This window comes from Dromaius novaehollandiae, chromosome 3 (assembly GCF_036370855.1).
Source record: "Dromaius novaehollandiae isolate bDroNov1 chromosome 3, bDroNov1.hap1, whole genome shotgun sequence".
In the NCBI taxonomy this organism is placed as follows: Eukaryota; Metazoa; Chordata; class Aves; order Casuariiformes; family Dromaiidae; genus Dromaius; species Dromaius novaehollandiae.
In genome coordinates, this window is record NC_088100.1 from 2083428 (window position 1) to 2106930 (window position 23503).

Below are 23503 nucleotides of genomic sequence, written 5' to 3' on the forward strand. Positions count from 1 at the left end.
GCCAAACTCGGGGGAGCTCCAGGCTGGCGGCGACGGCCACGATCTCCCAAGGGCAACGTTGCAGGTGGGGGCGAAGGCGAAGACGCCCGCGCAGAGAGCAACCGGCACTGCAAGAAAAGGGATTTCTGCAAGAAATTAATTGCATTAAACTAAACTGCAGTCCGCTAAAGTGATCGCTAATAGCATTTTATCCCGCAACTAAGGGTTTTTTCCATGCAACAATAGTAATCCATGGGTTTGGATCACATTTCTCGAGCGTGACCGTCCTCGAGGTTCTCCCTGCATCCTGCACAGATGTTTCACGCTACCTCTCGCCTCCGTGCCGGAGCTCAGCTCCAGCTCCCGACGGCCCCTCGCAGCCATCCCTTCCCGCCGGGCAAGCCCAGGCCCTCGGCCTCGTCCTTGAACGGCCTTTTCCCAGCATAAGGACAGGGATTTCGTTTGTTGTTCTTCCCTTTGTTTCAATTCTGATTTTTGAATCGCCCGCTTAGATTTTTACTGCATCTCTTCTGGAATCTCCACCAGAGTTTTGCTGTTGATTCTTGCACGTAAAGCATGCAGCTGTACTTATTTTCTGCCTCTGAGATTTTCACTATTACACCTGCCACAGATTTAAGGCCTCTTTTCAACGCCTTCCTGTTACCGTCAGGATTTCATTCCAACGTCTTATTAAAAGATCGTCCCTTCCTTCGGTACACATGGAGGGATGCGCAGACGCTGCTCAGCTGTATAGATCTGCAGCTTTATTGGAAGGCTAGAAGACATACAACCCATCCGATATAGTGCTACTTTGTTATTAAAATTTGCTAATTAGTTTGCCTTTCCCTCTTCACACTTGGGCTTAAGACAGCAGTGAATTTCCCCACAGACGGAGCCGGTCCCTTCTCAGCAAGCTATTCGCGCTTCTAAGAGGGAAACGCGTCCTCCCAGGTGACACCTCCATAGGAACCGTAACAAGCAATGGGGCAATTTGCCTTTGATTTTGAATTTCATTTTAACTTCGCCAAATATATTTTAATATCCTTTCCACAGCTCGTCGGTAGCTGGGATTTGTGACAGCTCTATTAAATAAGTGTACGCCTTTCCTTGCAGAGGGGAAAGCCGGGATAATAAGGCAAAGCAAGCAAAGGTGGGCAGAGCAAGCACGGTGCAGCCAAGGCTTCATCAGCCTCCCGGGATTTCTCTGGTATCTGCAAGGGGAGTCCATGGTCTTTAGGAAAATGAAAGAAAAAAGCATCTACGAGGAGTTTGCTGCATCTTCCTACCGTCCTCTTTGCAACGGCCAACGCTGCCCCTGAACTCAAAATTCCCAAAGGTAAGGCAAGGCACGGAGGAGAGCAAGTGCTGCAAATATATGGAAAAAACGGTTTTTATAAAGCATCACTTGCCTTTACACCTATTCGAGTCCGGAGAGCTGCCTATGCCTCAACGATCCCCGTGCCCAAAGAGGGGGGAAAGCCTTCTGCAGCCGTCCCACCCCACCGGAGGAGGCTCCAGGCGGATGTGGGATTTCATCCCAACGTCTTCATGAGTCCTACCAGCAACCTATTGCGGAGCTTTAAGCATCATCGGAGGTGCCTTCAGAGGCCAGCACGTCGGGCAAGCCTCCAGCAGAGGCAAGGACGAGGCACCGCCGAGAAACGCTTATGAAGCACCAGCAGGATCGTGGTTCGCCTTCCAAACCAGCAGCGTTTCATGCGGGTTGTGTAATGAAAATTATTTACCAGTCTTTCTGGTTCTTGGAAAGCAGTCCTGCCGATGACTCCACCATCTCCAGCTCCCGAGGCTGACTCAAGAGTAGATACTAATCACTTAATCCAGCACTCGGGCAAAACGGCCAGCAAACGCTTTAAATCCCGGTCCTTGCCCCCAACGGAGCGCAGCAGCTCCCGGCGATCCCGGTTCTGGGAAAAGGGCCGGCGGCAGCACGTGTGTGTGTTTATTAACACGTACCTTCAACTTCAAACAACAGGAACCGGGTATCGACGGTTTTCCTTCTGAGAAGCAAACGGAGCCACGGCGTTAGCAAAAGCTCGCCGCTGCAAACGCGGGCGACGCACAAACAGCCCGGAAACAAAAGCAACAGAGAGGCTCGTCGCCCTTTCTGCCCGCCAACAGGTAGGTTGGGCGCTCAGTGTTTATTTTTCGAAAGCTTATCAGGAACAGATCTAACCACTCCTGCATTATTGACAAGTGGTTACACAACTCCCTTTCAGCGCTAAAAATGTTTTTAAGTGATAACTGCAAAAAGCAAGAACCGAAGGCACAAACACCCCTCGCTGAGGGCTCAACCCTTTCTACTTTCCTCTCTCCAAGATGGATCAAAAGGGATAAAACAAACCAAAAGGCAGTTCTAAGCAAACGTGTTTGTTATTTTTTGAAGACAAAAGGGCCTCCTCCCCGGCTCCCGGCCATGCTGCGGAGAGCGGCCCAATGAGGGGCAGGGATCAGCACGGCACCGCCGGCACAACCCGCCGCTCGCCTAGTACTGCGTCGCTGTCTTAGCCTACTTCTGCTCCAAGCTAGTTTAACCCTAGCTCAAGAGGTTTAAGCCAAAGGATGGGGAGCTGGGCAGAAGAACAGCCTGGGACGTGGAGGAGGAAGGGATGGAGATGTGGGCCACCTCCCTAGGACAAATTCTCCTGCAGGTTATCCGTTGCTTTGTGATGGATTATTTTGCCTTAAATACCTTTATATTGGATGAACCGATCTCTGCTTCATTTGGGCCAACCGACCGCTGGCTAAATCTCTTCTGTGAGCAGGGGGATGGCAGAGCACCCATTGCTCCTCCGGCGGGACGGCAGCCGGCATCTCGCCCGGAGCAGCCGGTGCCCTTGAGAAGGCCGGGGAAGCAGCTCACGCAAACCGACAAAGACGTACCAAAAGAGCTAAAAGAATGGAAGGAAGTAAAGAGGTATCAATTTACAGCCTTACGTCCACCGGAAGGGCTCATACGGCGAATACTACACCAGGCAAAGAGCGGCAAATTGTTACGGCCAGAAAACTCGGCAACTCACTCGAGCGCGCGGGCACGTCTCAGACCCCGACCAGGTTTCTGCAGCCGACGTCTCACTCTGCTCTAAGGATCACAGCTCGATCTGAATAGATATTCGAAAGCCTAAGAAAAAGCTTCATTTGCTTAAAATTGCTAGAGACAGCAAGTAAAACTGATGAAGTGGCTCGTTCCGAAAGAAAAGCAAAACCGCGACCTAGTTGGTGACAGTGGAGGTTTGAACCAAGTGGCCAAAACAGAGAGAATCGAGTTTCTGGGCAAGCAATACTCAACGCAAGCCGACCAAATCCTTGCTGAGACATCTGCGTTTTTTCAAGTGCGAAGCAATGGAAATTCCTACCTCATGGAAGCCGTGGGTGTCCCGAGTATTTTCTATATAAACCAAGGACATAACCTGACTGTCCAACTGTAGGACGTATATGTGAAAACATTAGCACCTAAGGGTATTTTTTAGAAAAGAAAGAAGTTCTCAGATGTGAAATTAAAACGGCTCCCCTATCAAAACAGTTCTTAATTTCTTGCAGAAAAGCCAAAGTCACTAGCAGACATGTCAAATCCTATAAAGTGCTTTCTCCTCCATATGTGCTTGAAGCCTTTGTCTTTAGCATTGTGCAGACCCTCTGAAACACGTAACATAAACACCTAACAGAAAGGTATTTCAGCGTTAAGCAAATGCTCTTCAACACCGGGCCAAGGACTGCAGCAGAATCAAGTGATCAGGTGCAACAGAAAGAAGGACTCAGCTAATACCTGAACACCTTCAATAGTGTGAACAATTTTATCTAAACTTTCTGGTCTTATTACAAATACGAGAAGACACGTGCGGGGGTCTGCCCTCCCGTGTGGTCCTCGTGACGACGCACCTCCCATTCCCGCGGCCGTCGGAGAGACGAGCTTGCGACTTCTCCTCCCTGAGCTTCCCAACGCGCTGCACACATCTTTGTTTTGATCAGCACCACCGCGTTTCAAACGCATGGCTGAAACAACACAACCCTCCAAAACTAACAAAAGACGTAGGAGAACGGATGATTTAGGAGGACTGCAACTGCCAGGCCTGTCATCTGCATCCTTTGGGCTTCTGGAGGAGTCTCTGCAATGACCAAACGGCAAGCGAGAGGTTGGGGCTTCAAGGAAACGCACGTACAGTAAATACCTCTCCGGAGATGCAATTTATAAAGTGTTGCAACACTTGAAAACGCTGTTAACAGCAGGAAATCTATTTAAAGTGGAAGGAATATGATCATTAAGGAATAAAATGGGAGTTTCAGTTCAGCAAAGACCTAGGGCTAGGGTGGGGGAAGGAGCGTCTCAGCTATCGTATTTACATTCTTTCATCTCAAAGCCCCATCGCAGGATAAAGGGGAAGGGAACTCAATCATAACACGCTGATTTAATATAAAGCCAAGCAGCCCATTTGCTAGAGGAAAGAATGAAGTTTAATAAGGCAGGTTAAAAAAAGCCGGATGGGAGGAACCACCTTGGATGAAGGTAGAGCTCTCCCCCCGGCAGCTCCTCAGACACGCTCCTGGAGGGGCTCGTTTGTGAGGCCTCTAAATTAGGGGGAAAACCAGAGCAGCCAAGAAGGCACCTCGCTGTTTAAATTTAATCTAGAACTGCATTTTCTTGATTTATCTTCCTCTCTGTAAAGATATCCGATTTTACAGTTAAGAATTTAACCCTTTACTTGGCCGGGCTGCATCTGTGAAGCGTCGTGATGTTCAGAGGGACCCAGGGAAGCGTGCCCACCGCCACGTACCGCGTCCATACTCACTGCCTGGAAGAGAGGAAGGAAATAAAAAGCTACGTTCAGCCCAGGCCCTTCGGGGCCGCTACCTGGGCACGGTTTGGGACGCAGTCTGACCGGACAGATGGTGGCTCTGCCGGTGGCCCCAAGACCAGGGCAGGTAGTAGCCCATGCCATAAAAGCTGGAGGTTGGCAGTGGAGACCACTTTGGGTTATCCTGTGCTCTCACCGCCTCAAAAACCGCCCCTGGTTATAAACTGGAAGGAGAAAAGAAAAAAAAACAAAAACTCAGAGCAACAGGAGCTCAGGGTTTTGTTTGTTGATGATATGGTCTACCCACTTCCAATGAAAAAGTAGCTGCTATGTGCAGAGGGAAAGGTGATGTTTTTGTGATGAAAAATCCTGAATTCGACTGTTTGTTTATTGGACAAATTTGCCAGCGCAGTTTAATAATTAACTCTGAGCACCACTTCCACCACTCAACTGGGGCTCCTTGGGTTTCTTGCAGCTCAATAAATACACCCATGGGAACTTCGGCCCGCGGGCAGCCCTGCTACCCACTGACCACGGAGCCCTCTGCCAGACCTAACAGGTAGTCAGGAGTAGCACGCAGCAACACTGAGGGTGATGCTACCCGAGTTTTACAACCACACTATCATCCGCATCACAGATGGAGGAAACCGAGGCACAGAGCTAAGCTTGCTCAAAACACACGAGGAGGCTCACGAATAGGCTATCACAACCAAACCGGATGGGGCCGTGTGAGAAGTGGAGGCTCCCACGCTACCGCTACCCCTTCCCCAGCTCTGGTGGTGGTATCTACCCCTGCTTCGCCCACCACGCCGAGCAGGTGAGCACTTCTCCCTGCCTCCATGTGCAACAACCCTCTTGGATTAAAGCAGTTCTAGCGGCCCCTTGCACAAATCCAACTCCTTTCGCACCGAAGCAGAAGACTCTGCACGTGACCTTTCCTGCTCCGCGAGCTGAGTGCTGGGGGGAAGCTGACAGTAGCCTCCAGAACAGCGGCGCTGACATTGTAAAGTCACGGCAGTCCCCGCAGCAGCGATCATCCGACCACCGCTCAGGGAACCAGCGAGCAAAGCAGCCGGGCGGCCCGGCTCCCTCAGCCCAAAGCAGCCTATGGAGGACACCAACACCGGCATCTCACCGTGTTTTACTGCACAGAAGAGCGTAAGAGCAACTCATGCTCAAGTCAGAAGGAAACATCTCATTTTCCCTTCCACACCACTCAAAACCAGGCCTGACTCTGAAGCATCTTGCAAGCCCAGCTAGCTCCGAGAGGGAGCTGTGATACCAGCAACACAAAAGCTCACTAAACAAAGGCAGCTGCAGCGATACCTATTTTTGCCTTACAGCATGTCAGTGAGAAGCCGATTTTCCAGTGGAATTAGCAGGTCCCCCTGCTCCTGTGTACTCACGGTCCACAGCAGGGCACGTTCCCACTGGAGAGCAGCTGCAAATCCCATACTCGCACAGTAGGTGCAGCTGACCCACCTTCGAACTGCTACTCGTTTCACGATTATTTTCTTTTCTAAATATATTCTACTGTCTTTCCAGGTTACCACTCCATTATAACAATTTTCCTTTAAGATATTGCTGGCTGCAGGCAAACCACAGAAGTGTTCGAGTCGTTACATGCATCAGCTAGTAAGGGCTACAAGGACGCTGAGTGCACTGTTCTCACTCCGGAACTTGTGCTAGTCCTTGCCGTAAACCATTCTGATTTCCCAACTTTGGGACTTTTAAAATCTCTAGTTATGGACTCAATTCGCCCGTTCAGAAGCCTGGAACACTACAAGCCAGCCCACGATGTAACATTGATTTACCAAAACCATGTGGTACTCTTCAGGACAAAACCTCCGCATACCATTCTGCCACAGCTGCCATTAGCTATTCAATTTTGCAAAGCATATTGAGACAATCCGGTTGATTCAGGCGATAATTCCATCTTTATGAGCTTTTAAAACAATTCTCACAGCTACCAGTGCAATGCGGACTGAGCGCACGTCTCATGTACGGAAAACAACCCAAAAGGATGTCAAGGACAGAGAGAAACAATGACTTTTGCTTTCAGCGTTCTCAATAATTAATTCCACATGAAGAGGTGCTTCAGCAGAAGCAACCTCTGTGACAGGTTTAAGCATTTTTTGCCAGAGGAAAGAAAAAACAGAGACTTGAAAACTTACCTCTCTCTTCCAGAGGTGAAAGATGGTTCATGGGAAAAAACTGGACTCCTCAATTAATTAAACAGCAAAACAAAAGAATCCTAGAACTTCAGCAAACGCGGGCATCGATCCTCCATGGGCAGTCTTCACACAAGCTCTTCCGACGGGGCACCAGCATCAATTACTGAATCCTGAGGAGGACAAGAGAGTTTGTTTGCATTATTTCCCAAATAATTAAATATCACAAGATGCAATTTTCGGCATCAGTGGAAAAACAGCAGAGTTAAGGTCAACTAGCAAGTCAGCAGCATCATTAACAGCTTGTTGGCCTTACCGATCCTATAGATTTCACAATGTCTCATTTTTTATTTCCTTGCAAAAGGATTCATCAGAAGGCAGCACAGCTCCTCGAGCTTCAAGCCTCTCGGGGAAATGAACGCAAATGGAAGTTTAATAACCCTACCGATAGGTGTTTTTAATTCTCCCCTCCCTCCTTGCCAGCGCCACTCCTCAGAAATAAAGACTACCCTCCAGAAAAACACAGCGCAGATCTAGCAGCCGATCTGCCGTAGCGAGGCATCAGCTACGCGGCTCGGGAGATAAAACCTAGCACCAGAAAATTACAGTTGGTGTTTACAGCGAACAGGCCACAGACCACCACCGAACTCATAAAACACAACGGTAATTAGATCATTCCCAGCCTCACAAAGGTACCGAGAGTAAATTGCTGCTGTTACTAAGCATTAAGCTAGAACTGGATCAAGGGGATTTCTCGCGTGCCTCCTCCTCCCCAGACTTTCTCTATCATCGTCAATAAGCCCCGCAGCCTCCAAACCTGAGATGAGGATAGATAACATTTCCCACCGAAACACACACGCCATAAAAAGATATTAAAAGACTGCAGCACATGCATTTTCTTCAGCCACAAACTCTCCCGCAGTTACACCAGTTTGAACTTTCTTTTTCTCTATCCAAATGCTAATGCGCGAACAAAGCTGCGGCTTGCAAATACCTGACTTGGTAGAAAAATAAGGGTTTCTAAAATTGCACTCTTCACATCGTGAAGCACTGCCTGAATTCTAATGAAAAAGTGAGTCATTAAAAAAAAAAAAAAAGAGGGACCTATGGAAACATCTAGATGAGCTCAAGAAAATGGTTTCCACGCTGCCCAAAGTGCGGAGAGCAGCCGCACACACCAGTTAGCAAACCGAACCGGGAGAAGTGGAAACCACGCGACGCTTTTGAACTTCTATTTGCTCTAGGAAGCAATTAATCTTAATCAACTTGGACACCTACGAGCTGTTGGAAATCTGGGCTGGTAGTTTCGGGTTCCCCCCGCAGTCGGTGAAAAGCAGGAGGCCCACGAGCGTCCCGTGGAGGTGCCCAGGGTAGATGCTGCAGCCCCAGGGTGGCCTCGGCTACCCCGGCGGGAACCTGGGCGCTTTTTTATCGTTTTCCACTTTTTGCAGGCTCAGCCCGGGGTCAGGCAAGCAGCGGAAAGGCACAGCAGGACCCAAGGATGGGTGCGGGATGAGCGAAGGCAGCTAATGAAGGTGGTCATTTTTAAGCCAGGAGATCTTAACCTGCATCCCAGGGGGTCTAAAGGAGCTGGACGAGAAGCCCTCTGGACCATTTATCAGAGTTTTTAGCAAGAGTCAGCTCTGGAGGTTCCAGAACATTGAAGGAAACCTGATGTCGTGCAATATTTGACATGGGTGAGCAGGATGATCAGACTCATTGGAGGCTATCTGTCCATCCTACATCCCGGGAAGATGAGCAATATGGTGGTATAAAACCTGGTTAGGAACTAGAGGAAGTAACCAACCAATGTCCATCAAACATGCATCTTAAATCAGCTGGTACGTGCTCTTGTCAAGATCTCAAGTTTGGCTGCAACCTGTAACAGCTCTGATGCAACGCTCTTGCAGCTCTGCAAGCCCTTTACCTTTGTACAGTACGATTTCTCAAGTAACTGGAATTATATTATATAACACAGAATACATTAAACAGATTATTAATTGGCCAACTGACAAGTCATAAAATATAGCTAGATCTTCATCAATCACGTGCTTGCACTGAAATCCCAGAAGAATCGGTCCTTGTGCCCCGCATTACTCCCTCTCCTGCGGGGATGAGCGTAAGCCACTGCAGCCCACTGACGCTGAAAGCTCCAAGCAGTGATGAGCGCAATGTCTAGATCCTTTACCAAAGTGATGGCGAGCAAAGAAGCTGCATGTCTTTATTACCAAACATGAGTTGCACCTAGGAGCAGAGGCACTTTTCAGTCCAGAGGAGACGTGACGGAGGAGGGACACAACAGCAACCTATAAAGCTACCAGCAGCCTGGAGAGAGTCATCAGATGTTGACTGTCCCTGTATCTTCCAGCATAAGAACAAGGGTGAACAAATGAAAGTAGCAGGCAGCAGGTCCAAAACCAAGCAAGGGACAGCAGTTCCTTACATGCTATCTGGCTAAGCTGCTCAGCCCCTTGCCACGGGATGCTGCGCATGGAAGATCTGCACAAGCTCAAGGCAAGACTGGGTATGTCACGGAGGAGAAACCTATTCACGGGTACTAACAGAAATCCCATCCAGCTTAGGAAGTCCTGGAGATGTTCAACATGAAGAGGCTGGAGAGGTGGAGAAGTATCATGCTTGTCTGTTCAGTCCTTCTGTCCTTTTGGAGTCTCCACTTTTGGAAACAGGTTACTGGGTGGACAAATCCTTCTCCGGATCCATCACTATCGTTCTTATAATCTTACATGACAGAAGAACAAACAGAACATTGTAAAGCAGTAACTTTGGAAAAGATGTCAGTGACAGCGAGCATCAACTGAACATGACTCGCCAGCACTGGTCCCTTTAGCAGCAGCCCTGCGTCATCCCCACGTATGAAAAGAGAAATCCTGAATGTGGGTGCTATATTCCCTCCGCACTTGACACTAGAGTGCAGCCACTACTAAAACAGCATCTTCCTGCTCCGGCCTCCAAGAATTCAGGGTGATTCACAAACTAAAATGCTAATACTCCCAAGAATGCTGAGGGATTGGGAAGACAGCTTGTGGCGAAAGGTCGCAGGAGCACAGGCTACTCAGGTTATTAAAGAGAAGATCACAGGCAACGGCACTGCCATCTGTAAACACCAGTCTTAGGAGAAAAATGTAGGTAACGGGCACTTCAGACTAGCAGGCAAAAGAAAAGAAAAGATCCAGTGGACGCACACCGAAGTCAGATGAGACCTCGGGCACAATATATTAGGAGTGAGAACAATTATGGGATCTTAAAACAGCTCAGCAAGTGCTGCTGTGCATTCTCCACCACCGTCAACTTTTCAAAATGGTACTAGACATCTAAGAACAAAAATCCTCAACCCAGTATTTCAAACAAAGCTGAGCTTGGGGAGGTCCTATGGTATCTCTTAGAGGTCATATTGGATAAGATTAACAAGTTCTTCTTTTCCAGAGTTGGAGAAACCGTGTCTTTTAAACTAAATGCCGCTAAAAGTAGCTCCAAAGTCGCTCCCATACTGCAGCTATGCGGCATATTTAGCAGCAGGGCTACGCTGTCCTAGGGCTATTAGATGATCTGAATCCACACCGCAGAAGAAAGCAGATCCATGAAGCAGATATCACTAGGTCTTCTTGGGATACAGTAGATCTTCCACATGTAATTCCCTGCCAGAAGCCCTCTATTGCCTCAGGCTCTCCAACGTCATCCACATTTTCCTGTTCCCAACCATATGAAGGTTCTGCTATGCTTCTGCAGGTCAGGAAGTCTCCTTTACTGCAGTCCATGAACCAGTCACCCACCACTGACCAGAGAAACAACCACTACTATGAAACCTGCCTACAGACCACTGCCAGTAGTCCATGAATCACAGGAAGAACTTAGAGTATTTTGCCTTTTCTTTCCAAAACATACTACCTTGAAACAATAATAAAAGACATTTTACAAGTGTTATTATACTTTCAGTGACTATGCCTCCAGTTTAAGATAAAAATATATCTGGAGGACAGAAACTAGAAATAAGCACCCGCAGATTATACACATCAACAGCTCAGGATGCCTTTCCTTTCATAAGGAGGCCTTTTAATCAGCAGCAATATGTACTTACAGATTTTCAACACAAAAAGCCAGGCCCTTTCAATAAAGCTTGCACTGACTGGTGATCTTTGCTCTTCTGTTTTCTTCCAAAATCCTACATTCAGCATTTCTTGCTCAAGCTATTGGCAACTTCCAGTGAACTGTTTCAAGTGATTTGGATTCAGGGTGTCCACGTTTTTCCCCCAGCTCCGCAACCCGGCAAAGAACAAATTGCCAACATAAGACAACAGAACGGACTGCAGCTTAGCTTTAAGCAATTCGAGTTGAAGGCAAGACGTGGGTTATCCAAGACCTTGTTGAGCATATCCTCTGATGCTGCTCTGAGCGGGGTTCAGATCAGACGACCTCCTGACATCTCTTCCCCCTGAACTATCTTCAACTACCTCCTTTACACAACTATATTACATATGCACACACGGCATCTCAGACGTTCTCATACCTCTGTGAAGATGTGTTCAGACACACACAGGAGGGCCAGTTGGGTTGCTGGATCCGTTAGCCTTCCCATTCGTACGCCTACTTGGAGAATTTACACGTCAGGTGGAAAATTCCTGGAGAGTACAAGGAGGCTAAAATCTAGCAAGGCCCTCCAAAAAAATCACTAACACATATTTGAGCAAATATATCCACTAAGCCATTTCATATGTTCCAGCCACCAAAAGAAACAACCTCTTGTCACTCTTAATCCAAGCTAGATCTCAGACAAAGCCTTTCATCATCCTCCAGTCCCTGTCATGTGCCTTCTACTGAATGGCCAGCCATGGGCATGAACTGTTTGCAGTAAGATTTCTCACACAGCCTGTGATGCACGAAACCATTACAGCATCCTTGAAGCGGTCATCATTTAGCACGTGAAACATGCATCTTTCAATACCTCCCTTGTTAGATTTTACTTAAGACCCTAAACACTTTATCAGTGAGGGTTTTATATGAAATGCACAAACGACAGCTCGTGGAGCCAGGACCAGAAACAGCAGTATTTTTATCACTGGAACAAGTGGGCTCCAGACCTGCACCACCGAGGGAAACAAGAACATGCCTCCGCATCTCTGCACCCCTGGCCTATGCTGTGACCATAGGAGCTCTTTTAACTCTAATAATTTGTTTAATTTAGCTTCGGTAAACACAGGTAATAAATTATACCCAATTACATAAAGCACGTAGAATGGACTAAAGGAGGATTTAATGTTCATTGTACGTTGACAAAACCTGTAGTTTATTTACTTATTTTCACTGCAATACCAGATATAGTAGGGCACACTAAAAACTAATAGTAAGAAAAGGACGGCTTTGTAAGGAGAGGCTGCAGAGCACCTCCCACGAAGGACCTTCCTTCTCCGCGTTCCCATAAAGAGAGGGGCCTGCTCACAAGTACGATGCAGCATCAAACATTTTTCTGCCACTCCTCCGAACTCCAAGGCCTCTGGGCCAGGGTAAACGCCACAATTTTAAGGGATATTTAACCTCCCTGGAATAAGGACATTTAGGAACAACAGTTCCAAGGCAGTGCCAATTCTCACTGTTTTTCCCCCTGGAAAGTAGACCCTTTCAGGTGCTGTTTAATTTTAATTTTGCTTAGGAAAGTTGCATACTTTTTTGGCCATCTGGAAAGCCTGTTTTCCTCCTTGTCTGCTTTTTCATCTACCGCTGCCTGATTTATACCCAATACCAAACAAGCGGTGCAGGAGAAAGAGAGAGGCCATTTTGCAAGAGGGCTAAATCCACCTACCAGTTAACTGTTGCAAATTAAAAAGGTCAAAAAACAATCACTGTATTTGGAAAGAATAATTTTACACAACTAAGAACTCAACCAAAAAAAAAAATTAACTTTGTTCCAGTAAAGTGAGTTGTCTTATCTACTCGTGAGGAAGTTTAATAAACAGCTTTCTGTACTTTAAGGGTTTTGAACATATGCCAGGTCTTGTGGGGATCTTTCTTGTCCTAGCTGAAACTGCAAGGCTTAAATGAAAAGCAGAAAGTGTAAAACGGGTTTTAAAAGAAATGTGAAGAAGCAATTGATTGGTTTTGTTAGTTTAGTCAATCAATAATAAACGGCAACACTATTGCTGAAGTTACAGCTGTAGGTTGCTCCCACTGCTCCAGATCCAGACCCGGCACTGAACGTGCCCGTTTCCAAGAGCAAGGAGGAAGGAGCTCCAAGGCTGGGGCAAAGCAGCAGCAGCAGCACGTTGTGGGCTACCGTTCAGCTCTCTGGGGGTCTCAACAGACTGTCTAGTGGTCCTCCTTGGAGGTCTTCAAAGGACAGAAGAGGCCAGGCTGAACGGTACTGCCACGTAATTTGGGTTTGGGCCCGTTGAGAGACAAGCCAGGAGAAGCCAGAGCCAGAGGGCTGTTGGGTTCACAAACCCCAGCTACGTCTAGGTGGCCCAGAAGAAGAGAACTCCTCCATGGAAAGAAGAGCTGTATTTACGCCTGCAAAATGGAGTATAAAAGAGCATCTTGCAGCAGGTTTTCAAAACAGTCTCATATACCCACGTTCGCTCACCCTGCAATGAGTCTGCTACCCCGTCGCTGGCTTTTCGTCGCTCACCCGGCTCCTCGCGGCGCAGAGCTCTCAGTCTTGGTGTTTATGCAAATCGCTATCGTTTTGAACCAGCTCAAAATTTCACAAGAGCTGCAAGCCTGTAAGAGCACTTTGCTGGCTACCGTCAGCCAGCTGGTACGTGTAAGGAGCTAGCATTCAAAAAAGGCAGAAGTTACTCAAGTTGAGATCTCTCCCGTGTCATGACTTGACCATCATCTACCATGCCGAGCTCAGGGGAGTGACGAACCTGCTGCGGGCATTACAGGGTCCTGCAAGGAGGCTAAACCAGCAAGCTCCTCGGCGGAGGAGCTTTCCCAGGGCGCTTCCTCCTCCTTCAGCCACCCCTGCTACAGCACACGCGAGCAGCTCGCCCATTTTCCATGCGTTTTAAATTGCACGAATCTGGGGTAAGAAATCTCTTCAGCACGCCCACCCAAATGCAGAGAGCGTATCTGAGTCCTGCCTGCCGTGTTACAGAGGAACGTCATTAATTACCAAAGAAAGCTGAGGAGGAGACAGCCTGAAAGCTGCAGTGTGCTCTAAGTGGAAAAAAAAGAAACCAACAGCAACTTAAACCATTTTTCTGTCCATGCACAAGCCCCAGCCCCCAGGTGCCCGCTCACTGCGTTTTGCTAGTAACTGCAGAAATAAGCCACAGCCTGCTCCTCGCCAATGAAGGAATCATCAGATTTATGTCCAAAAAACTCTCAAGTCATTAACTACCTTCGCTGCACGCTTCATATTAGTTTTTAATAACTTCCTGATACAGATTAGATCAAACTTTATTCTTCATCCACCGGCTGAATCTGAACTCTGCTAACACCCTAATTTCTGGAAGAACATCCATATTCTCGGGGAGAATATTCAGCCTCTCTCATTAGAGCAAATCTGGTTCCAAGATAAATTACACATAAACAATGATTTCCACAGCTCAGTACTCCTATATCGCTCAGCTTCCTCCTCCTCCAAAGCCTAAGAGCTATCTTAAAGAGTGTCTACCACCATTCACCAACAGTTTGGCCATGCTGAAGCCAAAGGGCGATGCTGCTTGCTTTCTTGGTGTCAGCCCTTCGGAAAGGCTGGCATCGCATTGCACTTCCAAAGGGCTACACTTACAGCTAGCTTTAAGTATAACCTAGCAGAGATGAGCAGAAGAAGAGTAACTGGTGTGAAGAGTTGTGCAAATGTTAATTCCACGTGCTGGAACAAGGTCCTCACTCCCCAGCGCGCAGATGTGCTCAACGACAACGCCAGCGGCCAGGGACAGATGTGCTTGCCCTCCTTCCCCTGCAAGCAAAACTTAATTTAAAATATTTACTGACAAAAGGATATTTTATATAAAATATATAAAGGATATTATCTATAAAGCACATAGAGGGACTTCAAAACCTTCAGTTTTTTAATAAATTGGAGACACGCTGGAGTCCAACAGTGACAGCTTTACTATTAATTCAGAAGTCTGCACTTCTGGCTCTCAGTCAGCACAGGCTTACATTTTTAGCAGTGTTTGATATGTACATCAAAGATGCTTTAGTGTCCTAGCGTCAAACAAACAATGATTCTGAGTTTGTTTTTTTAAGGCGTTATGAAATCCCAATTCCCTTGATTTCAAAGAAAGTGGAATTTCACCTGAATCGGATCTCCAGCATCGTTTTATGGAGGCTTGGCCCATGCTGTTCAACGGGCAGTCTCCAAGCCAGCGCCGCCGCGGAGGTCACGCGCTCCGGTCCCCCCTCCGCGAGGGTACACGCGCTCCTGGCCAGCGCTGACAACGCAAATGCTGAGTTTGCACCCCAACGAGTTTTCTGTACATCTGCAAATAAATAATTCAGCCTGTGATAGCATCACGGGAGGAGCTACTGGGAGGAGGCTCGGGGAAGTAGGTGCGAGCGGACGGGACGCACCGGAGCTCACCAATGCACCAAGCCCCCCACAGCCGCGAGCTCCTGGCTCTGCAGCAAGCCTCAGCTGAAGATGCGAAGCATTTTGCAGCAACGAGTGTACACGTTTCTAATAAAAGCATCGCTGTCCTCAGCCCTGCGATTTCAGACCTGTATCTCATCATCTTTATTGAATCCAAACTGTGGCTGAGCTCGTTACATCCAAAAGCAATTTAGAAGTTCCTGAGAAGCTGACTCAATAGGTTTCTTCAAAAAGTAAAGCCAATGAAGTAATTTTAGCATCTTCTCTGACACTTCTTAAGTGTCACGTCTTAATGATTAAATATATTGGGATGATGAAGGGGAAGAAAAAAAACGAAGATGACTTTCAGAAACAACTGGTCTTTCAAGATCTGAAAAGCTGCGGTTCCCTCTCTGCCCCCGTTTCTGACGACACTACATTTGAGATTTTCCTACAACGCAGATCACTCACATAAACAGACTAGATATGAATACAGAAGTACTAGGTTTACCAGACTCCCTGTCTGACAATTAAATAACACAAAGCATATTAATACTAAGAAAACAACTATACCAGAATTATAATTCCATATATTATGGAATATCATAATTCCATATAGGCATAATATAAGAATATGTGCTGCTTCTTACAGCTCCAGGAAGAAAATTCAGCAGTAAAAAGGTAATTTTGAGGACTATAATGAGTGAAAAAAAATGCACAGCAAAACGTTCATCAGTGCTGTCACTTGAAACGTGTGCTTACCAGGCTGAGTGCCTAACCGCTGCTTTAGAAAGGCACCGGGAGCACCAGGGATCACAGGGAATCACCGGGAAGCAGCAGGGTTTATACGGAAGAGCTGGAGTTAACTCAGAAGCTTTGCATCTTCCGTCTCACGTATTTCTGATGAGAAAAATCCAGCAATTTCCAGATGCCGCAAATTTATCAGGGCTTGTAATTTTAGCTATTTGAATGAGTCATCTGAACCAATTCCCAAGGAAAATTCGGAGCTCCCTGCCCTGCTCCAGGGAAGCAGCGGAGCAAAAGGCTTGACCGTGGCGGGCTCGTGGGAGCCGCGGCCGGGAGAGCCACCGCTCCAGGAGCAAGGTCTCCTACGCACCGCCTGCCCTGCTCTACGAGCCAGCCAGGCTCCTCTGACCCCGTTTTCCAGTAATTCCTAAATTCCCTTCCTAAAGGAAGCCATGGAAGCTGGAGGTAACAGTATAAAGTAAACTGCATTAAGTCAATGCACCGAGACCTGTTTTCTTCAAAACTTTTTCTCTTTCAGAAGTTCAAATCCTCCAGACAAATCAATCCATTACGTTCGAGTTTCTTCCATTCATAAAGCTAAAGCCCCAGCTCCCCGCTACTCTCCTTTCACTGCAATTAGCCCAAACAACAGGGGATTTCGCTGAAAATCTCCACCTGGGGCTCGCGGCAATTTGAGCAACCCTATTTCTGCAAAGCTCCTTGCGCTCGTCCCGAAGAACTGCGTTTCGCTTGCAGAATTCAAAACAGATGGCAAATAAATCAAAGCCCATGCAAGCCGCGATGGTTATCGAGACGGTTCCCGAGATTCGGCATCTCTCCTCGTTCTCCAGCCGACATATACCGTGCTCGTGTGCATACCCCCAACCCCGACCCCTTAGTGCTTTGCCAAATTGGGGAATTTCTCCCTGCTTTTCCAGCAGCGCCTTTGCAACCAGAGTGCGTCTGGCATCTTTAGACAATGTTCCTCAGAAGCGTTAACCGAAAGGGGCTGGAAAGAGCCCAGCGCGGAGCAGCGAGGCTGGAGGTGGTGCAAAGACGCTCTCCGTCGAAGCAACTTCGGCAGCGACTGCGTCTCCTGGAATAACTCCTCCACGTCTCCATGCGAGGGGAGAATTTGATATACCCTCTTCTGACAAACGAGCTAACAGCAAGGCCAAGGACGCAGAAGTGTCACCTTCAATATCCGCTGGAAACCTGGATGATGCGCAGCTTCCAAAGCCCTCTGATCTACCAGCAGCCACCAAGCAGCCCACGTTGCGGGCAAGACCTCCTGCAAGGAACCGGGCACGCGTGGGCAACCCAACGCCGCGGACCCGCATCCTTAGGAAGGACCAACTACAAAGAGGAGAACCAAGGAATATTTGGGCAAAAGGGGTGGGGAAGAAGCCGCCTTAGGTCTCCAGCAGTCCACGAGCCCCTGAGCTTTGCTCAGGAATTTCTCCAGCAAGCGCACAAATTTTGATGGTCTCTGATTAGACTTCATTTAGATAACGAGAAAGGGAGCACACACTAAAGCATCTGCTACACTTAATCCATGCAGAGGTCCAGCCAGGTTTATAGTCTAACACGAGAGCACTCCGGCTGCAATTTGCTGCCCGGGAACATTCGGAAAAGAGACATAACATTGCAGTTTCCAGCAAAAAACACCTGCCCTGGCATCACACGCGCCAGCCCCAATGCTCCCACACCCGGCAGTGTGATTTCTATGTCCCGGAGGCTGCAGGCACAGGCTAAAACAGGAGGGAGAAGGGAAGTTTGCAAACCTTCAGGTGCAAAATGGGAATCCCTGCAACAGACCCTCCTCCGGGGAAGTGCTGCCTGATTTGCTTGCTTCACCCATGAAGTAGCAAGGGCTCCCACACAAGCTGCTTTAAAAAAAAACTGTCAGAGATCGCTAAAAGGAAATTACGTGAATCCAGACGGGCTAATCAAAATGTTAGTTTCTGGCTGTCCAGCCAGAGGAAATAGATTTTGCTTTAAGTAAAAAAAAATCATATAAATAATATAAACATCAGTGGTTTAAGTTTAAAAAAAAAAAGTTCAATTCAATTCAGATTTAATACTTTCATCTCCACCTTGCTAATCTAAGCACTCCTGACTTGTAGTAGTTGAGCTTTAAAATAATTTAAGGCATCACAGGTCCTCCAGCGGCTCGCCAGCGTTTCTGGAGCCCCTCTCCATCCACCCTCGACGGGCCCCGTCAGGTCATGCTCCCAAAATGCACGTGGCTACCAATAAAGGCATCTGCGTTTCATTTCAGTGGCGAGATTTTCATTTATCAGCAGCCAAAATCGTTGGACTATCACATAACCAGATCTGTGGGTTGGTGGAGCGTTTTGGTGGGTTTCTTCTTCTTTTTTTAAGCACACAAAATTTGAATGGACAGCACCAAAGTCCTACCACGTGCCAGCGAGATTGTTAGGTACCGCACTATGAGACACATGATTTTAAAATAAACTGTTTGGAGATGAGCTTTATATATAAAATCTCCATGGTTACCTCCAAGCAAGTTACCATGGATTAGATGGGACTAAGTACTTATTTTTCCAAAGCCATTTATAAGCATTTAAGAGATTTTTCCATTCTTGCCTCTAAGTATTTCATACCATTAGCTATTGTTTTTCTGATCATATACATTATGCATTAAGTCTTAAACAAAACTTCATTTTGTATTTTTACAATTTACACACGCATTAGAAATACGCATTTGATAAGAACATATTGCATAGGCTTGTAGAAAATGTCAAGCTAATGTCGACAGCTAGGAAAGCCATAGCGCAAATTAAAGCCTGCAAGAAAGCATTTTATCACTCTACCAGACGAGACAGCTATTAGATTTTTTTTCCCCGATGCTAAAAGAGAGGTTGGGGCCATGCTCACGTTGCTAACCATGACTAACAGCTATACTACTGCGTTTAAACACTCCTGTTAATGATTCTCGTTGTGACGGAAGGAAATCATGGTGGTGTTTTCGGTCCAAGAAGCAAAACTAGTACAACTGTGCAAAATTAGAGCTCCTTCTGCTCAGCATCACTTATGGAAAAACTGGGAAAGAGAAAGAAAAAGTGAGAAAGGATTTCTGTATTTGTACTTTTAATGAGACATGCCAGCGTCCTTCTGGGCTATGGGGTACCAGTATGGGGAGCTGGAGACCTGCAGGAAGATGACACTTCATGCCTAGCTGAGTCAACCAGCCCACTGAGCATCAGAGACCCATCCCCTATCCACCTCAGTTTTTCCTTCCATTGAAATTGCTAGAAACAGTCCTTTATAAACATGTTTGAGCTTACCAAAAAAGAGGAGTACTATTTCACATGGGATGTCAACATACCAACGCAAGAGCCAAGCTGGAAGGTCAACCACTCAATCAGAAGGATGAATTCAGCTCAGAGAAATGGGTCATGCCTTTCATGACCCGAGCTGCCCAAGTATGACAAAATGACAACCAGATTTCCATGATGGAGTGAATTTCTGTGCGGCAGCCAGCCCTTCTCCATCTAATACACCCGCAGGAGCCAAGTCCTAGCAGCCTCACTTCTCCCTCCTCCGACACCCACGTCTTCTCTGTTCTCTCTCTCCCTACACGCTGCCTAAAAACAACCCACCAAAGGCAGCCCGGGCAGACAAATAATTCACTTGGAAGATGCTGGTCCCACCCAACCGGGACGAGGGGTGCGGTATAATAGAATTAAGATGGAGAAAATGAGTTACACACCCCTGCTATTTGCAGTCCTGCTCATCCTCCCAAAACTGCCAGAGGCATCCTAATCCTCAGTTTCAAGAGGATCGTTTCTTAAAATGAAAGGAAAGTAATTTTCAAAGCCATCCAACCTGGAAGCGAGACGGCTGGGCAGAGCGGGCGCGTTGGCAGCGCGGGGCTCTCCGGCACCTCAGGCAGGTCCGAGTCATGCTGCCATTTGCATTTAACACAAATTACGAGCTCCTGTTTCACATTTGAGTCACTTGAGCTCAGTGCCGCGCTGTAATGAATGCACCGTGCAGAGGCAGTAGATATGGCCCGCAGCCGCCGTTCAGGAACCACCTCCAAAACCGAGGAGGAGCTAGGGTAGCTCATGACTTCTGGATCATCCCGTCCAGTCATCCACATACTCTGCTGGACCTGCTATTTTAGCTCTGCCATCACCGGGCACGTTGCCAAGAAACATTAAAGACGATTTAATTTCTGAAGAGGCAGCAGGAAAAATCACAAATCTGGGATATTACAATGAAGACATCTCCTTTGTGACTTGCGTCAGGGAATCCATGGAAATTAGAGAGATACCTGTCACCAAATGATTGCTTTTACAGTCATTTATCACGCTGTGAAGCCGAACATGCCACAGAGGGTTGGTACGTGGTGGACCTGGAGGTTTTAACCACGGAACGGTTCCCTCAGGTTAAAACAGCTCCCCATGAAGTTTTAAAAACAAGGTTGATTCCTTTTAATTTGGATGCTGTAAAAATCTAATTTCTCCACTTCGGTTTGCTTTTTGAGAAGGAGATACAGATAAACAGTGATTTTTAAAAAATACGCTACTGAGCGGTAATCTGTGCAGACTAAAGAGAACTGCTTTTGCTGAGAGAAAATATATCACAAGACAAGAGTGCATGTAAAAAACACTTCAAGGAGGATTTTTAAGATCAGTCTTAAACAAAAGCTCCTTGCGATCAGAACGCTACCAGAATCTAAGAATATCTGGCCAGAGAAAATGCTAAGAAATACTCTAATGTTGCTCCTCTGTTTGAAGGGATTTACTCAGGTTTTGCTCGGTTTGGAGAGGTTCCCGAATGCTCAGGACAGGACAGGGAGCAGGACCCAAACTGCCCAGGAGACTGAACCATTAAGCAGCACCATAAGGTGCAGGATGACTCTCCCAGCAGTATCCCTCCGGGGAGGGAAGTCATCTGGCTTTTCCAAAATATCCCTAATTATCCATTTGCAAGAAAATCCAACCATTATCCGTACAAATCGGCATCTGCATAGGGACGCTGTCTCAGAGCATCTGCCCGGAAAAAAGAAACTGCTTTAAAGCGCGTATTAGTTGCTGAAATTATTCATCTCAGGAGCAAACCAGCTACAAATGCTGCGTGCTCTCCCTCCGGCTGCAGCAAACCAGCCCGGGGACGGCCAGGCAAGGGCTGCTCGCTGTGCCGGAGACGGCCGCGGCTCGAGCGCTGCTCCTCCGCCTCGGAAACCCCTTGCGCAAGAGCTTGTCCAGCACGAGGCCGCGGAGGCTTTTCCAAAACGGGAGAAACTTCGACAAATAACACGCCAAAAAAGTTTGCTTAGATACGTGCTTCTCCCACTTTGCTACGCCGGGCTGAAAATCCAAATTCCTCGGCAATCTGGCGCATCGTTGGACAACTGCGATGTCTCTACTACAGCTGGACCAAGCAAGGCCTCTTGCTGGCCACTGAAAAAGATACCGTGCTCATTACTGCCTTTTCATCCCTCTGTGCTCTCTCCTCCCTCATTCTCTGAAATTTCTGCTAGGCCTGTTTACTTACACCCATAAAAACCTTGCACGACGCAAATGCAGAGCACGCAGCTCCAGCGTCCGTTGCCTCTCCATGCCGAAGTCCCCGCAGAGCTTCAGCACGCTGATTGCACCCTGCTCCCTAACACATGTCCCTGTCGGGGCCAGCAGCAGCACTTTGCTTTTCTGCACCTTTCTCTTCCACCCAAAGTTTCCCAAGCGCTTACGCATTAGTCCCAAAGTCCCCGCGGGCAGAGGGGAAGCTCCCGCTGCCAGCACGAGCGTCCTGACCTCAGATCCCGTCTCCTAAGCGCTTTTCACTCCGTGCTGAAGTCAGCAGACCCGCAACGTGAAGGCCACAAATGTCGAGAGCTAAACCAGAGATCAAAGACTGCCCTGGCAGACAGAAATTAAACTTAATATGCCTTGAGAGTGCTCTTTTCTAAATAAGTATTTTGAAACCAATCAAGTGCTGGTGAGCCTTAATATACTTACGAGTATCTGCTTGCAGCAAGAAAAAAGATCAACTACGAGACTGAGAATTTGGCGACACACAAAATGTACCCATTTCATTAAATGAGCAAATTAAAGGAAAATATTTTTATTTATTTCCACGTAGAAACGTGATCTTCAAGTGGATTGTGCCACCCTGGAAAGCTATCAACTGGCTAGTCCAAACGGGTGCAAGCACACAACATTCATCGCAGAGAAAATCTGTAGTAAGTAACCAAACACATCTCCTCCGTAAGTGGGGACGTGCAGAAATCAGCAAGAAGAATCCAAATGAGAAAATGACTGAAGGGTGGGGGAGGCAAACTAGATCACAAACCCAGATGCTAAGTTCAGCAAGTATCGTTTACTAAAAACGGGGACGGAGATCCAAACGCGAGCTCTGCATATGTCCATCTGGCACACGTCTGAGACATCCTCCGAAAGCTGCCTTGGCTCTGCAAGAGTAGGACTTTATCCTTTAAGGAAAGGGGATGGCAAAGCACTCACAAGCCTCCTCCCTCTGGATGTTACTGGAGAAAGAGTAGTTTTATTCTCAGCATAGGAAATAACAGATTTAGAGATAATGTTATTATTAGGCAAGGGAAAAAAAAAAAGATAAGCTAAATCTCTTTTAACATCTGAACAACGCAGTCTGGCTTCACCTTTGTATGCCTCGAGTCTGGAAAGGGATACTCACAAATTTGATTTCCAAGAAAACATGCAACTACCTCGGACAAAACGGGGTAAGGGACATATGGAATAAGGACATATGGCTTCATAGTTATGCAAAATCTGTAAATGGTGCATCCAGTACGAATGCCTGTAACTTGTTAACTCTCCTCGCAGATGTGACTGCAGCCAAGAATACTGCGTTAGTCAACTGATGAAATAAAGAACATTTGCCTCAGGCTCAAGTGGATATTTCATTAATTATGTGAGAATTAAGCTAAGATTCAGCGAAGATAAAGACCTCTCTTACAAGAACAAAGGTCAAGAACTAAGAATTTGTTTAATTTCATGGATAACAACAAACTGACATCAATAAGAAATGTCTAATAAATGCATTCTTCCACCCAGGCCTGAGGTTTGTAACGCCAACATGTGTGTGTAGACTGGATCCACTGAAGCAACCCTAGTAATACTCCCCAGCTTATGAACCTTTCCCATGCGAGGAAGAAGAGCCAACTTGGGCAGTAACTTTTACAATTTACGGGAAAGTGCTGATCCCCGACGGAGTGCATTCGCAGCGCTGTTCGAGTCTGTGCATGCGGG

The 23503-nt window shown here is 47.2% G+C and overlaps 1 protein-coding gene across 5 annotated transcripts in view; it reads right to left on the reverse strand.

The window, feature by feature from the left end:
• The window catches only part of NCOA1 (nuclear receptor coactivator 1), a 139091-nt gene that overhangs the window by 83315 nt on the left and 32273 nt on the right, over positions 1 to 23503 (reverse strand). For 2 of the 5 annotated variants that reach the window (XM_064508235.1, XM_064508237.1), the window contains exon 2: positions 6965 to 7134. The gene's annotated coding sequence lies outside the window, so the exon portion shown is untranslated. Of the gene's footprint in view, positions 1 to 6964; positions 7135 to 7277; positions 7335 to 14708; positions 14839 to 15221; positions 15357 to 23503 lie in introns of those variants that run through there. The other 3 variants (XM_026101991.2, XM_026101990.2, XM_064508236.1) reach the window with 3 other exon arrangements.